Source organism: Rosa rugosa, chromosome 5, assembly GCF_958449725.1.
Source record: "Rosa rugosa chromosome 5, drRosRugo1.1, whole genome shotgun sequence".
NCBI classification, from domain to species: domain Eukaryota; kingdom Viridiplantae; phylum Streptophyta; class Magnoliopsida; order Rosales; family Rosaceae; genus Rosa; species Rosa rugosa.
Window position 1 is genome coordinate 43,517,599 of NC_084824.1, and position 13,522 is coordinate 43,531,120.

Sequence of the window (13,522 nt, forward strand, 5' to 3'; positions counted from 1 at the left end):
TTGCAATGATTTACGCATCCTAACTTAGGATTAGTATACTATATCAATCATATATTTGTCATAGTTGATTTTTATTCATGTAAATATACATGTTGTCCAGTTTACTTCTTACAAATGGTATCAGAGCCTACTATGCTCAAATTAGGATTGATTATGATATTGTTTCAGTATGATCAATATGAATATGTTTTTGATATTGCTGCATATGAAATAACATGCTCTCTTGTTGTGTTTTTTTCACTTTTTGATCTAATAAATGATATTTACATTATATATATTCCAGTTGATACATTCTGGTTATATAGGAAGTACATTTGTATCATTGTTTCACACATTATAATCATCTGCAAAGTTATTATATAAGATTATACTTACTGATATGCATAATGAGAAATCCCATAAAATGCTGCATATGTTTCATTGTATCTTAGTATGCTGCCAAAGTAGCCACTAATACAAATTCATATGCATCCTGCAATGTTTTCTAGAATAGTTCATACACATTATACTTCCTGCCATCAAAGTGGCTGCTATGTAAATGCATGAATTAATTCATTTATCAACAGAGAACAAAGACTCAGATAAACTTAAAATAAATCTGATGATTCTGATTTCCAAAGAAGTTAGTGATAAGACATTTGGTTATTTAAGTTAGCATATGCACTGGAATGAACATTCATATGATATTACAGAAAAGTGTGTTACAAATAACACCAAAATTTCTTGAAAATACCATAGTTTGTTGTATTGTGTATCTGCATTTATTCAAATGTTATTTCATATCTTGATATAGCATTTTGGACATATATATAATTCTGGTGTACGTATTTTTCAAACACTAGAATGTCATACTGACTTAGATTAATTGCATCACATAACAGCAATGCATTTTCCCACGAGCATTAATCATATTGAGTTGCTCAATGGACTGAACTACAAGAAGTGGAAGAGTGATATATAATTGAATCTGGGGATCTTAGACTTTGATCATGTGTTGAGGGAGGAACCACCTGCAGAATTGGCTGCAAATGCAAGCAAAGAAGCAAAAGACAAGTATGTTCAGTGGCATAGGCACAACAGAATGGCATTGATCTGCATGAAGAAGAGTATGATAGATGCAGTGAAAGGAGGAATAACTGATTCTTAGTATGCTAGAATTTATTTTAACTCTATTGCAGAGAAGTACAAGGTGTCTGACAAAGCAGAAACATGAAATTTGATGAACAAACTTATTAGGATTAAGTTCACTAGCCAAGGGAGCATCAGAGAGTACATAATGAAGGGGATAGACATCGCTGGAAAGCTGAAAGGTCTGAACATGACCATTGAGGACTCTTTTCTAGTACACATACTGCTCAACACACTGCCAGACCTATACAGCCACCTCAAAAGTCTCTACAACACTCAGAAAGAGAAATGTAGTTTGAATGAACTCATTTCAATCTGTGTGCAGGAGGAAGAGATAATCAAGAAAGGCAAGGTAATAAGTGTGAATCTGATCACAAAGCCAAAATTTAAGAAAACCTTTGGCAATAAGAAAGTCAAGGGAAGCACCTCAAAGAATGTTGTGAAACCTGAAAATGATAAGGGAAAATGTCTCAAAATCTCAGGTCTTGTGAAATGTTTCTTTTGCAAGAAGTTAGGCCATTTCAAGAAGGATTGTGAGGGATTCAAGAATTGGTTGAACAAGAAAGGTACATTTATGTCAAAAACTATTTTTCTTGTAAAGTCTAAAATTTTTAATTTTGACAACTCATTGTGGTTTGATATTGGCTCACCTATACATATTGTCAATTCACTACATGGATTATCAAGGATAACAATCCCAAAAAGGAATGAGACAAGAGTTTGTGCAACAAATGGCCAAAGGGTGGCAGTTCAAGCAGTAGGAATTGTTGAATTATGTTTTAGGAATAAGTTTATATTAGTACTAAACAATGTTTACTGTATTCCAGTAATAAAGAGAAACTTGATCTTAGGTTCTCAATTTGTATTAGGTGGTGACTATGGCTTTTCTAGTAATAATATAGATATGTATTTCTATTATAAAAGTGTTTGTTTTGGTGATGCTAAGTTGATAGATGGTCATTGGTTAATCGATTGTGTCAATAATGCAGTATCCCAACCTCTGGATGTTCTGTCAATAAACAAATTATCAGGATCCAAAAGGAAAAGCAATCGTAGTTCGTCATCTTTTCTATGGCATGAAACGTTGGGACACATTTCTAAGTCTAGGCTGCAAGAACTTGTCAAGCAAAGTATTTTACCTCAATTAGATTTTGGTGATTTTGAAACACATGTGAGCTGTTTGAAAGGCAAGATGACTAATGCTAGAAATTTTGGTTCTAAAAGAGTTGAAAACTTGCTTGAACTGATTCATACAGATGTATGTGATCCTTTTCCAGTCCAAACCATTTGTGGAAATTGTTATTTGTCACCTTCATAGATGAATTTTCTAGGTATTGTTTTGTTTATTTAATTTCTGAAAAGTCTCAATTCTTAGATGTTTTTAAAGTATTCAAAACTAAAGTTGAGAGACAAACTGAAAAACTTATCAAAATGGTAAGATCAGATAGAGGTGGTGAATTCCATGGAAAGTTTACGGAGAAAGGACAACACAAAGGTCCTTTTGCAATGTATTTGGAAGAATGTGGCATTAAAGCTCAATATACAACACCATACACACCTCAACAGAATGGTGTTTCTAAAAGGAGAAAAAAAAAAACTTAATGGATATGGTAAGGAGCATGTTTGCAAGAGCAGGGCTTCCAAAGTATTTATGGGGGGAAGCCTTAAAGACGGCCAACTACATATGCAATAGAACACCAAGTAAAGCTATCAAAGGAACTCCTTTTAAGCTTTGGTGTGGATACAAGCCTAGCTTGAATCATATGCATGTATGGGGCTGTAAAGCAAAAGCAAGAGTCTATAACATGGAGAAGAATGATAAGTTGGACTCACTCTCTGTCAGTGCTCATTTTATTGGTTATTGAGAAAAATCGAAGGGATTCAAGTTCTACAACTCAAGAAGAGGCACTAGAATTTTTGAAACTCACAGAGCCACCTTTTATGATGAAATATTTGATGATATTGAAAAAACAGATGAAGGCTCAAGCACAGAACAAGCACATCAGAATATGGAAGAATGGTTCGTGTATTACGACTGCAGTGATGTTTCATTCCTAAATCAGGGATGTAGTGATGTATCAGTCCTAAATCAGGACTGTAGCATTGCATCAATCGCATATCAGGATTGCAGTGTTACACCAGTCCTGGACAATGGAACACAACTTGCAGAAGCAGTAGCATCTGAAAATCAAAATACAGTAGCAGAAGCAGTAAATGAAAATCAAGTTCAGCATTGTGAAAGTGTGGAAAACTCAAAAGTTGATATTGCTGGTACATCAAAAGCAGTGAGAAGATCTACTTGAACCAGAAAACCAGCAATTTCTAATGACTACAAGTTGTACTTAACTGAAGCTGAACTTGATTTGGGGGAAGAAGATCTTGTATCACTAACGGAAGCTATGCAATCAAAGCACAGTGAGCAATGGAACATGGCAATGCAGGATGAGCTTTTGAGCATGTCCAAAAATGAAGTTTGGACTTTGGTGGATAGAACAAAAGATATGAAACCCATAGGTTGCAAATGGGTTTTTTAAACCAAAAAGTATGCAAATGGAAAGGTGGAGAGGCACAAGGCCAGATTGGTTGCAAAGGGATATAATAAAAAAGAAGGTATTGACTTCAATGAGACATTTTCTCCAGTTTCAACAAAGGATGCATTCAGAGTGATCATGGCTTTGGTGGCACACTAAAATTTGAAGTTGCACCAAATGGATGTCAAGACAGCTTTTCTGAATGGAAGTTTGCTTGAAGAGATATACATGTTACAACCAGAGGGATTTGTTGATGATGAAAAGAAAGTCTGCAAGCTTCAAAAGTCCATTTATGGACTCAAACAAGCATTCAGACAATGGTATCTAAAGTTCGATGAATTCAATCACTATCAAGTTTAGATTTGAAGAGAATAAGTTAGATGAATGTATATACTGCAAGGTCAGTGGGAGTGAGGTGGTGTTTTTAATCCTATACGTAGATGATATTTTGCTAGCCAGTAGCAATATCAATCTACTGAAATCTACCAAGGAGTTTTTGCTGCAAAAATTTGATATGAAGGACATGAGAGAAGCGCATTATGTTCTTGGAATTGAGATTACCAGAAATAAAACCTTGTGCACACTTGGTTTGTCTCAAAAAAACTATATTGATAAGATGCTACAGAGGTTTGGTTTAGAGAAATGCAAGTCTGATGAATCACCTATGTCAAGAGGGGATAAATCGCATAAAGGTCAGTGCCTTCAAAATGCATTGCAAAGGAAAGGAATGGAGAAGATACCTTATGCTAGCTTAGTTGGGAGTTTAATGTATGCTCAAGTTTGCACTAGACCTGACATAGCTTTTGCTGTGAATATGTTGTCAATATACCAATCTAATGCAGGACATGAACATTGGGTGGCTGGGAAGAAAGTTTTGAGGTATTTGAAGGACACAAGAGATCATATGCTTGTGTATATAGAAAGTTGGAGGATCAGAAATTGAGAGTAGAAGCTTACACTGATGCATCCTACAAGCAAGGCTTAGATGATTTAAAATCCACATCAGGTTATATTTTCATGCTGACTGAAGGTGCAATCTCTTGGAAAACAAACAAGCAATCCTTGATAGTCACTTCAACGTTTCAAGCAGAATACATAGCCATTTATGAAGCTGCTTTACATGCTTTATGGTTGAGAAATTTCATTTTGAGATTGGGCATGGTAGATTCCATAGAAAGACATCTGCCTATCTATTGTGATAATGCTGCAGCAGTATTCTTCTCAAAGAATAACAGAAGGACATCTGGTTCTAGAAACATAGATGTTAAGTACTTCTCAGTTAGAGAAAGTGTCAGAGATAAAGAAGTGGAGGTGATTAAGATAGGCACCAAAGAACAGCTAGCAGACCTCTTAACCAAGGCATTATCAATTTTTGTTTTCATTGATCATGTTAAGAATATGGGAGTGTTAGACTCCATAGATATGTGATGCATTTTATGTGAACTAGTTCTATCAACTATTATATTTTAATAAGTTAGTATCTTCATGAAATTCATCATTTGATATCTTATCATTTGAATAAAATTAGTTTTCAACATTTAGTCACTGTAGGTAGAACATGTACATATGCAGAACCATGTACATATAAGGAACTTGAAACTGATATACTAAATCAGTGAATATGTACATATGTAGAAGAACCTAATACTGATATGCCAAATCAGTAAGATAATACAGCTCTTCATCTTCTTGAAATTAATTTTGGATCAAATATATGTTACAAATCTATTACTGTAAATATTAAACTGGCCGGTACAAATCACACTTGAGGTAGTTCCTGTAATTTTGCTTGCTATATTGTGATTGCAGAAGATCAATGTTTTGCGAATTCATTATAGTCTTCTGTAGTTCAATGTAGTTAAGGAAAATTGACATAACTTTGAGTAGGGTTGTCAATTCCGACACGACCCGATAACACGACTCGAAACCCGCACGAAATAAAGCGGGTTGGCCGTGGGTCAACCCGCCATGACCCATTTAATAAATGGGTTGGCCACGGGTTAACCCGCCAACACGAAGTGAACCCGTATAATCCGATTAGCTATACTTCTTGAAATTTTGGACGTTGAGAGTATTTGATCATAGGATTAAACAATTTGAAATATTTTGCTTCATAATTATTGGATTTAATTATTTATGAATTATATATAATTATTTATATTCTTCGTCTTGTGGAGTTTTTAGTAAATTTAATCAATTTATGCATTTTTTAAGTTTAATGGGTTGCATTGTTAACCCTTAAATGAGTCATTTTGTCCAACACGACATGACCTATTTATTAAATGGGTTAAGCGGGTTGGAAACGGGTAACCCATTTAATAAATAGGTTGGGTTTGAGTTTAAATTTCTGACACGATTATTAAATGGGTTGGGAGATTTGGGTTTGTATCTTGCTACACGACAAATACTTTGACCCGACACGAACCCAACCCGACACGACCCATTGACAGCCCTAACTTTGAGGACAGATGGTGTTTCTGAACTCTGGTGCACACTTAAGAAACAACTCATTAATACAATAGATTATGTGTGATGTCTAGTTCAGTGGGAGATTGTAAAACCTCATTAGAACTAGTTGATGTCTAGTTAAGCTGATATTTTTGAGAAGTTTAGAGTTCAAATAAATATTAATACGTTGTATATATAAATTTGTAATAAAAAATAGTTATATATATATATATATATATATATATATATATATATATATATATTTTTTTTTTTTTTTTTTTTTGAAAGGGTGCGGCTATTGCCATCCTACCATTTTCTTAGTTCACCCTACAAACATTTGAATTATTGAAAGACTATATTACCCAAGTGCAAAATGACTAATAAGTACACTAATTTTTTTTTAAATCCTAATCTATATGGAAAATTAAATACATAACTAAATAATTAAATATAAAGACTACTTAATTTTTCATTGAATAACATTAATCTTCATCTTCACCACCCAAATTTGAATGTATTAATATTTTTTTAATATTTTTGTTGCCTCCTCATTGTAATTCGTGTATCAATTCACAAAACTATTAGTGTTAACTTCATCATCTTTGCAATACCCTTTGTAAAACACACACACACACAAAAATCAATCTCTTCTTCGTTTCTTAAAGTTGTTAACTTTACTAATCTTTTAACATGAATTAAAATAGATGAACATTGAAATTGAAAGAAGAAAAAATTAAAAAAAATGGAAGTGAATTAGATTATAATTTTATTAAGAAATTTAATATATTTTATTTTATTTATTGGTATAAATTAAATGAGACATTTTCGTTAAAAAAAATTCTTTAATTGCATATGTCATATAAGGATATTTCTGGAAAGAGAAATGGGTTAGATAAGTAAATATAATAATTGAAATTAATATAGGGTGTAATGAGCAAGTAGGGTGAACAAAGAAAATGGTAGGGTGGCAATAGCCGCACCCATATTGAAATCTATTTGAATTTGAATTTCAAATTGCGTGGTTATCAACATCAAACCAATTTGACAAGGATAAGGAAGTTATGTAGCAGTTCCCTAATGAATGGAACTGCATAACTGTTTTGTTTGATATAAAGGATAAACAACACCTGCATTGATCTCTACTAGAACACCAAACCTCAATCAAATTATCCCATTAGCAATCTGAGATCAAAGGTGGATCTAGGAGGCAGTGGACTTAGTTAGTGTCTCTACACACCATTTGTCTTTTATTCCAATTTATATCGTTTACTGCCATATGTATGTGATTATTGTGTTATAGGATTGCAATGATTTACGCATCCTCACTTAGGATTAGAATACTATATCAATCCTATATTTGTCATAGTTGATTTTTATTCATGTAAATATACATGTTGTAAGTCTCTCAACTTGTAGATGGGTTATAGGGTTATGTTTGGAAAATGATCGAGTGGAACGGTGGGTATAAGCCTAAGACAAGCCACTAATTAATCAAATGCATAGAGTGCTCGAACATATTCTTTACTGCTCTTACATCATGCTCGTAGCTAGCTAGCTTGCGGAAAATACAAGCATTAGAGATTCATTCACACACTAACTATTTCTTTCTAGTAGTTTTTCTGACGTGTTTTTTGACTACTTCTTTCTAGTAGTTTTTCTGATGTGCTTTTTGACAAGGGAAGCAAGATTCTTCGATCGATTAAGAAACTGGAAATGAAGACATGGTAAAGATGTTACATTCCAACGCGTCATGAAGAAAAACAATCTGATTCATCTCAACATCTTAATGCCTATATAGTCTGTGTTTCGGCATCAATTCTATGGACTTTGAAACACGTACAGTTTGACAATGAGCTTGCCTTAAGCACCAAGCAAGCTACTGATGCTAACAGAACTATTCATACCTATTGCTTTTGTGTTTGTCAAAAGAATTCACGGCCTACTTGTCAACAACTGCCAAAAAGATTCAGCAAATCCCTCGCTTCACTTCAAATTAATCCAGGAAAGCTGCTCCGAAAGTTTGAGGCTTTTCCTGGAATATGGGCCGGGGGAATTTGTCAAACATATCACTATAAGCCTTGCCTGAATTTGAAGGAAAGGAATTAAGTGTCGCTACTGTTGTTGATGCAGTAGCAATTTGTAGTATAAGCCGCGTGCTGGAAATTCTGGACCATCTGCAGGCTGGCATTGCTTTGATAACAAAAAATACTAATCGATCAAGAGTATACATCGACTTTAGATTTGATAGAGAAAGGACTTGCGATAATAATCACTTTGTGAAAATGACTTGATTATACGAGTTCAAAATACTACAACCCAGCCGCTTGCTACTGTAGCTAGAAACACTTTATGATCGATGTGCTCGAAAACTCCACGTCATAGGATTTTTCTTTTTGGCCAGTGAGTTGAGATAGGTTAAGGTTAGGGCAGGAATATTGTCTTTCTTACACAAACATGCATCCTTCAGAGAGAGATTTAGCGCATTTTCACGTAGCTCCTGCAGTTGTTGAGTTTCTATAATAACCTCCTACTTAAGAGTACTCAACTAACAGAACTAAGGAAATCGGTGAAAAAGTTCCAAGTATCTATATCAGGGGATTTGTAAAAGTAACAATTTCAGGTACAATAATCAAGCTTAAAGATCTGGAAGCAGGCTAACAGGAATGAGTACAGAAGCAGACGACGTGGTTGTCGTGGTTGTTAGAGAAACAACTCAACCACTCTTTTCTAACTTGATATATACGTGGGGTTTCAATAAAGTTCGATCGTGAGTTGTTGCCAACATCTTTGCCACAAAGTTCAATTCATGACATTAAGTTTTTCTCGTTCAACTGCAACAAAGAAAAGGATTGGCAAAACAAGAAGACGATCGACATCCCTAATTCACATATAACCGATACCTTTTTTTTTTAAATTGAACGAGCTCTGCGAGTTTTCTAGTCCTTTGAGAAGGAGAATAATTATTAATGACCAAGTTTAGTTTGACTATCGATTTGTTTCATCATGAAAATTATGAAACATTCATTTGATTTTGCAACGAAAATACCCGAGTCTTATTAAATTGAATATTCTAGCTTTGATTTTCTTAGCCTTTGGTAAAGACATACACGCAAAAATTAAATAGGAATATTCCAGAAATGCTATGGCAATTGAGTTGTAGAGGAAAAGATTCGGCCAGATATACTTTTATTTTTGTCTGGTATTTGATCTGATTAGGATTGTGATAAAAATAATTCAATTTGGATATGAGGTATGCTCAATTGAGAGATAATTTTGATGAGTTGTAATGGACAAATGAATATGACAGCTGATATTAAATATACAGTTTTAAATTGTTATAATTTCAGTATTTGAATTTAATACATATAACTAAGATTCGTTTGTCAGTTTCGATCGGTTGCTTAAAAAAGATCACTTAGATGTACTCTTAATAATATTGAAAACATGTATGTCATGTATACAGAAATATGACGGTTAATAATGAAAGAAAAATGCTACTTATGAGTTAGACACCATCAAATTACATGTATATATTATATATGTATGTATTTTAGTAGCCCAGTAATTAATATACCAATTACCAAATCCCTACATTCAGGCACGCAAGTGTGTATCTAATGTTTTGGCGGGCCAATCTTATCCGTCCTATATGGCTTTTACATTTCCTTTCTCTATGTGCATCTTCGGATTCAAATTTGCTCATCACCAATACTTTGGTGGTGACACCACCATTCAATATGAAACTGTCAAGTATTATAAAATATAATTATTGTTAATCATAATGTTTTATTAAAAAAAAATATTTTAAGTATTAAATTAATTCTATATGACGTGCCAAGTTTTAATAGGGTGATGATATCAACACAAAATAAAAGTTGTGGGCAAATTTGAATCCGTGCATCTTCAGTCGTAGACTTTGACCTTGACCTCCAAGTCGATCTTCGACCTAGCGTTAGTCCAAACCGACCCACCTATGTTCCGTATTAACCGCAGTAACGACTGACTCAGTATGTCTGATTCTTTTTTTCTTGTTTTATTCTTCGGTGCATGTGATCGATCGACTAGCTCTTATTCGATCGACTACCTCCAACTAAATTTTCTTGTTGGCTACAAGAGAACTGATTACTAATTTGTATATACCATCCCGAACTTAACAGTGTTACTTATTTCGCAAGCAAGAGCTACTTTTCTTTTGGCCAATAAGTGGTGAGTTTATTAGTTAAATGCTAAAGGAAAAAACCCTTGAAACACAATAATTGTGACAACAGTACGTGATGATCCACGAGTAATAATATCTATCCATGCATGACGGATATGGCAGGACGTACATTGCTAGCGAAGGCGAAATGCTTTTGTCGTCAGTGACGTTGATTTCGGTTAACAAGGAGAGCTAAGCAGCTAGCTTTAGACAAGAAGGAACTGGCCGGTTTGGCAATGGCCAGACCGATCGAGCTGGCACACATGCCCTAAACTTAATCGAGTAGTATGGACGTGCAGCTAGCTGGTTTCTATGAGAGACTATGGTCCATGTTAACTGGTTCTGTACCCGTTTTGTGGTCATGATCGACCACAGAAAATAAGAAAACATCCAGGACCTACTCTTGGAGGATCATAATAACATATAACACTGAAATATATTAATTGACCCCCGGGTGGTGAAAATTTGAGATTGATCAATGTTACGTCCACCTCAAGGCCTAATTTCAAGGGAAAGTTAGAAGAAAACTGAAGAAAAGACTAGACGATATATATATAATTGGATGCCGTGTCCTGGGGTTGGTGGAAGACATACGTAAGAAAAAACTTGATCCATTATTCATGTATATCCAGAACTGTCAGTAGCAGAAGTGGACTTCTCCTACCTACTGATTATAACGCAGGTCTTAACCAATGTTTTAAAAGGCTGAGGAGTAGCCGTGGCGTTTTCAGGAGAGACTCAGCAAGGCGTTCGCCTTGAGGCGTAAGGCATAAGTCTTACGTATAAATTAGCTGTATTTATGTATAGAACTAGTCTTATATATATAACATGTATATGTAAACAGAAAAATTCTATAATACATACCCGTATATCATACACACATTTACAAATGTGACAACAAATTTGTTGTCAAAGTGGTAACCTGAGTCATATTTTGTGTTGTCAATATTGTAATTTTGTTTTAATTATATGTAAATAGTGTAAATGAATATGGTAACTTTGTTTTCAATATTGTAATTTTGATTCATATAAATTGTAATTTTTGTTCAAGTAAATGCAAAATGAGTGTATGATAAACATCACAATACCATAGCTTGTCTCTATGTAAACATACATTGAACATCTATAAATTAGCATGATCTTTCTTTGTTGTCCCACTGGTACTAGAACTCATTGTGCCTACACAATTTCAAGGTATGTACAATTATAATACACAACTAGCTGGAAGAAATTAGAGTATTTACACTTGTAAGTAACCAATTAATGAAATGGAAGATCCACAAAACAGAATCTGAACCTAAATTTTTAGAAGGCAATAGGAAGGGTGGAGCACCCCAAATGATATGGATGAGACTCTACTGCCCCTAGAAACTTACAAGAACTCTGTTATAGATCTATAATGATATAGAATCATATCATGTGTTTCTCCAAGAGTGACCAATATTCTGATATTCTCCACATGGCCTCTCAAAGTGAAGTTTATAGCTCTGCTGCTTCTGTATAGAGGAATTCAAAATTTAATACCTCCAATGAACGGAGAGTTCTAACAAATGAGAGTTTTCAGTATCATTCGGGAGAAAAGAAATGAATGCATCATAGTTAGGTCATATTAGTTCGGAGATTCCAAATGTATTTCTCTTCTTATGGTTGTTTCCCCAAAAAAGTACCTGCCATGATGCTATAGGACATATTTTTCATGATGCTATAGGAAATTGCTGTTCTACTGGCCTCAAGCAATTAACTAACCTAAGAACAAAGCCTCCCCAGAAATCTTTGAGCCAAGAGCTATAAGAGTTTACTGGTAAACCTGATGAGACAAGGAGCAGGACATAGGTTCAATGAAGCACAGAAACCACACGTACAACAATTATTACAAAAAGCTGACCAGAAGATAATTAAACAATTATTACAAAAAGCTGACCATAGGTTCAATTCCATGAATCTCTCAAGATCTTCATCACCTTAGCTGAATCAACACTAATAAATCATCATCTTTTAGACATATATGTGTGCAAGATGTTTCATTTTACAATCAAAATTCTGCCAAAGCTATATGATACTTGACATAAGAATAGTAACACAAACTATACCTAAATTTCCGATTTATTAGGATATGAATGTATGAACAATAAGCAATTAAGCATCGACTTTTTTAGACTATACTGTCATTTTGGTCCGTAAGAGAGGAGATCACATGAATCCCTGCAGAGTATAAAGCAAGAAAGAGTAGCAATCTCATAGTTGCCGTGGTAGCAGCTGATACAAATCAAAAGGAGACAGCAAGTGCAGCCCTTGATTTTTAACGAGGACTTGTACATTAGGACCTAAAAACTGAACGGTTAAGATATGAATATATGATCGAAAAGTGGTCAAAAATTGAAAATCCGTTCCCAAGGCTAAGGTAAAGATATCCTTACCTGAGAAGGACTGTATATATATATAGAGGACCCTTCTATTAAGGGATTTTTTTTTTGGCCATTTGAAGGGATCTCTTATGGAACCCACTTTTCAATCGCATTTCGACATCTTGACCGTTCAGTTTTTGTCCTAATATATAGATCGAATTTGCAAATTTTCAGCCAAATTGATGATAGTTAAAATATTGAACTACTTTAAAGGACTAAATTCTGCTTACTACCCTGTACTTTCAATGATTCATCAGTTCAGTCTTTGCACTTCTAATTTAATCAGAAAAGTCCTTGCACTCTCCAATTTCATCAAATCGATCCAATCCGTCACCATTCCGTCAATTTTCAGGGAAAATTTCCAAACTACCCATCTGCATTCACAACACTTACTGGTCGACGGGCTACCTAGCGATGGGTAGTTTGAGAATTTTCCCTGTGAGAAGGTCCCACGTCAGCATTTTAACAGCGAAAATTGACCGAATAGTGACGGATTGGATCGATTTGATGAAATTAGAGAGTGCAAGGACTTTTTTGATTAAATTAGAAATGCAGGGACTGAACTGATGAACCCTTGAAAGTACAAAGTAGTAAGCAGAATTTAATCCTACTTTAAATCAATGGACGAACCAAATCTGTCCAATATGAACCTTTCATGTTTATAATTGTAAATCACAGTTTTGAATGTCTTAATGATTATCAATTTGGCTGAAAATTTGCAGAGGTGATCTACTCATATAGACCTAAACACTAAATGGTGGAGATTTGAATATGTGATCGAAAAGTGAGTCTAACAAGCTATCCCTTAAAAT

At 34.4% G+C, this 13,522-nt stretch overlaps 1 long non-coding RNA gene across 1 annotated transcript; it reads right to left on the reverse strand.

Moving 5' to 3' along the window:
- Positions 1–11,291: 11,291 nt before the first annotated feature.
- LOC133708799 (uncharacterized) lies at positions 11,292–12,328 on the reverse strand. Its single transcript, XR_009846052.1, has 3 exons — positions 12,227–12,328; positions 11,973–12,112; positions 11,292–11,798 (listed from the first exon to the last, which is right to left on the reverse strand). It is a non-coding gene; the product is annotated as an uncharacterized LOC133708799 (long non-coding RNA).
- Between the last annotated feature and the right edge of the window lie 1,194 nt (positions 12,329–13,522).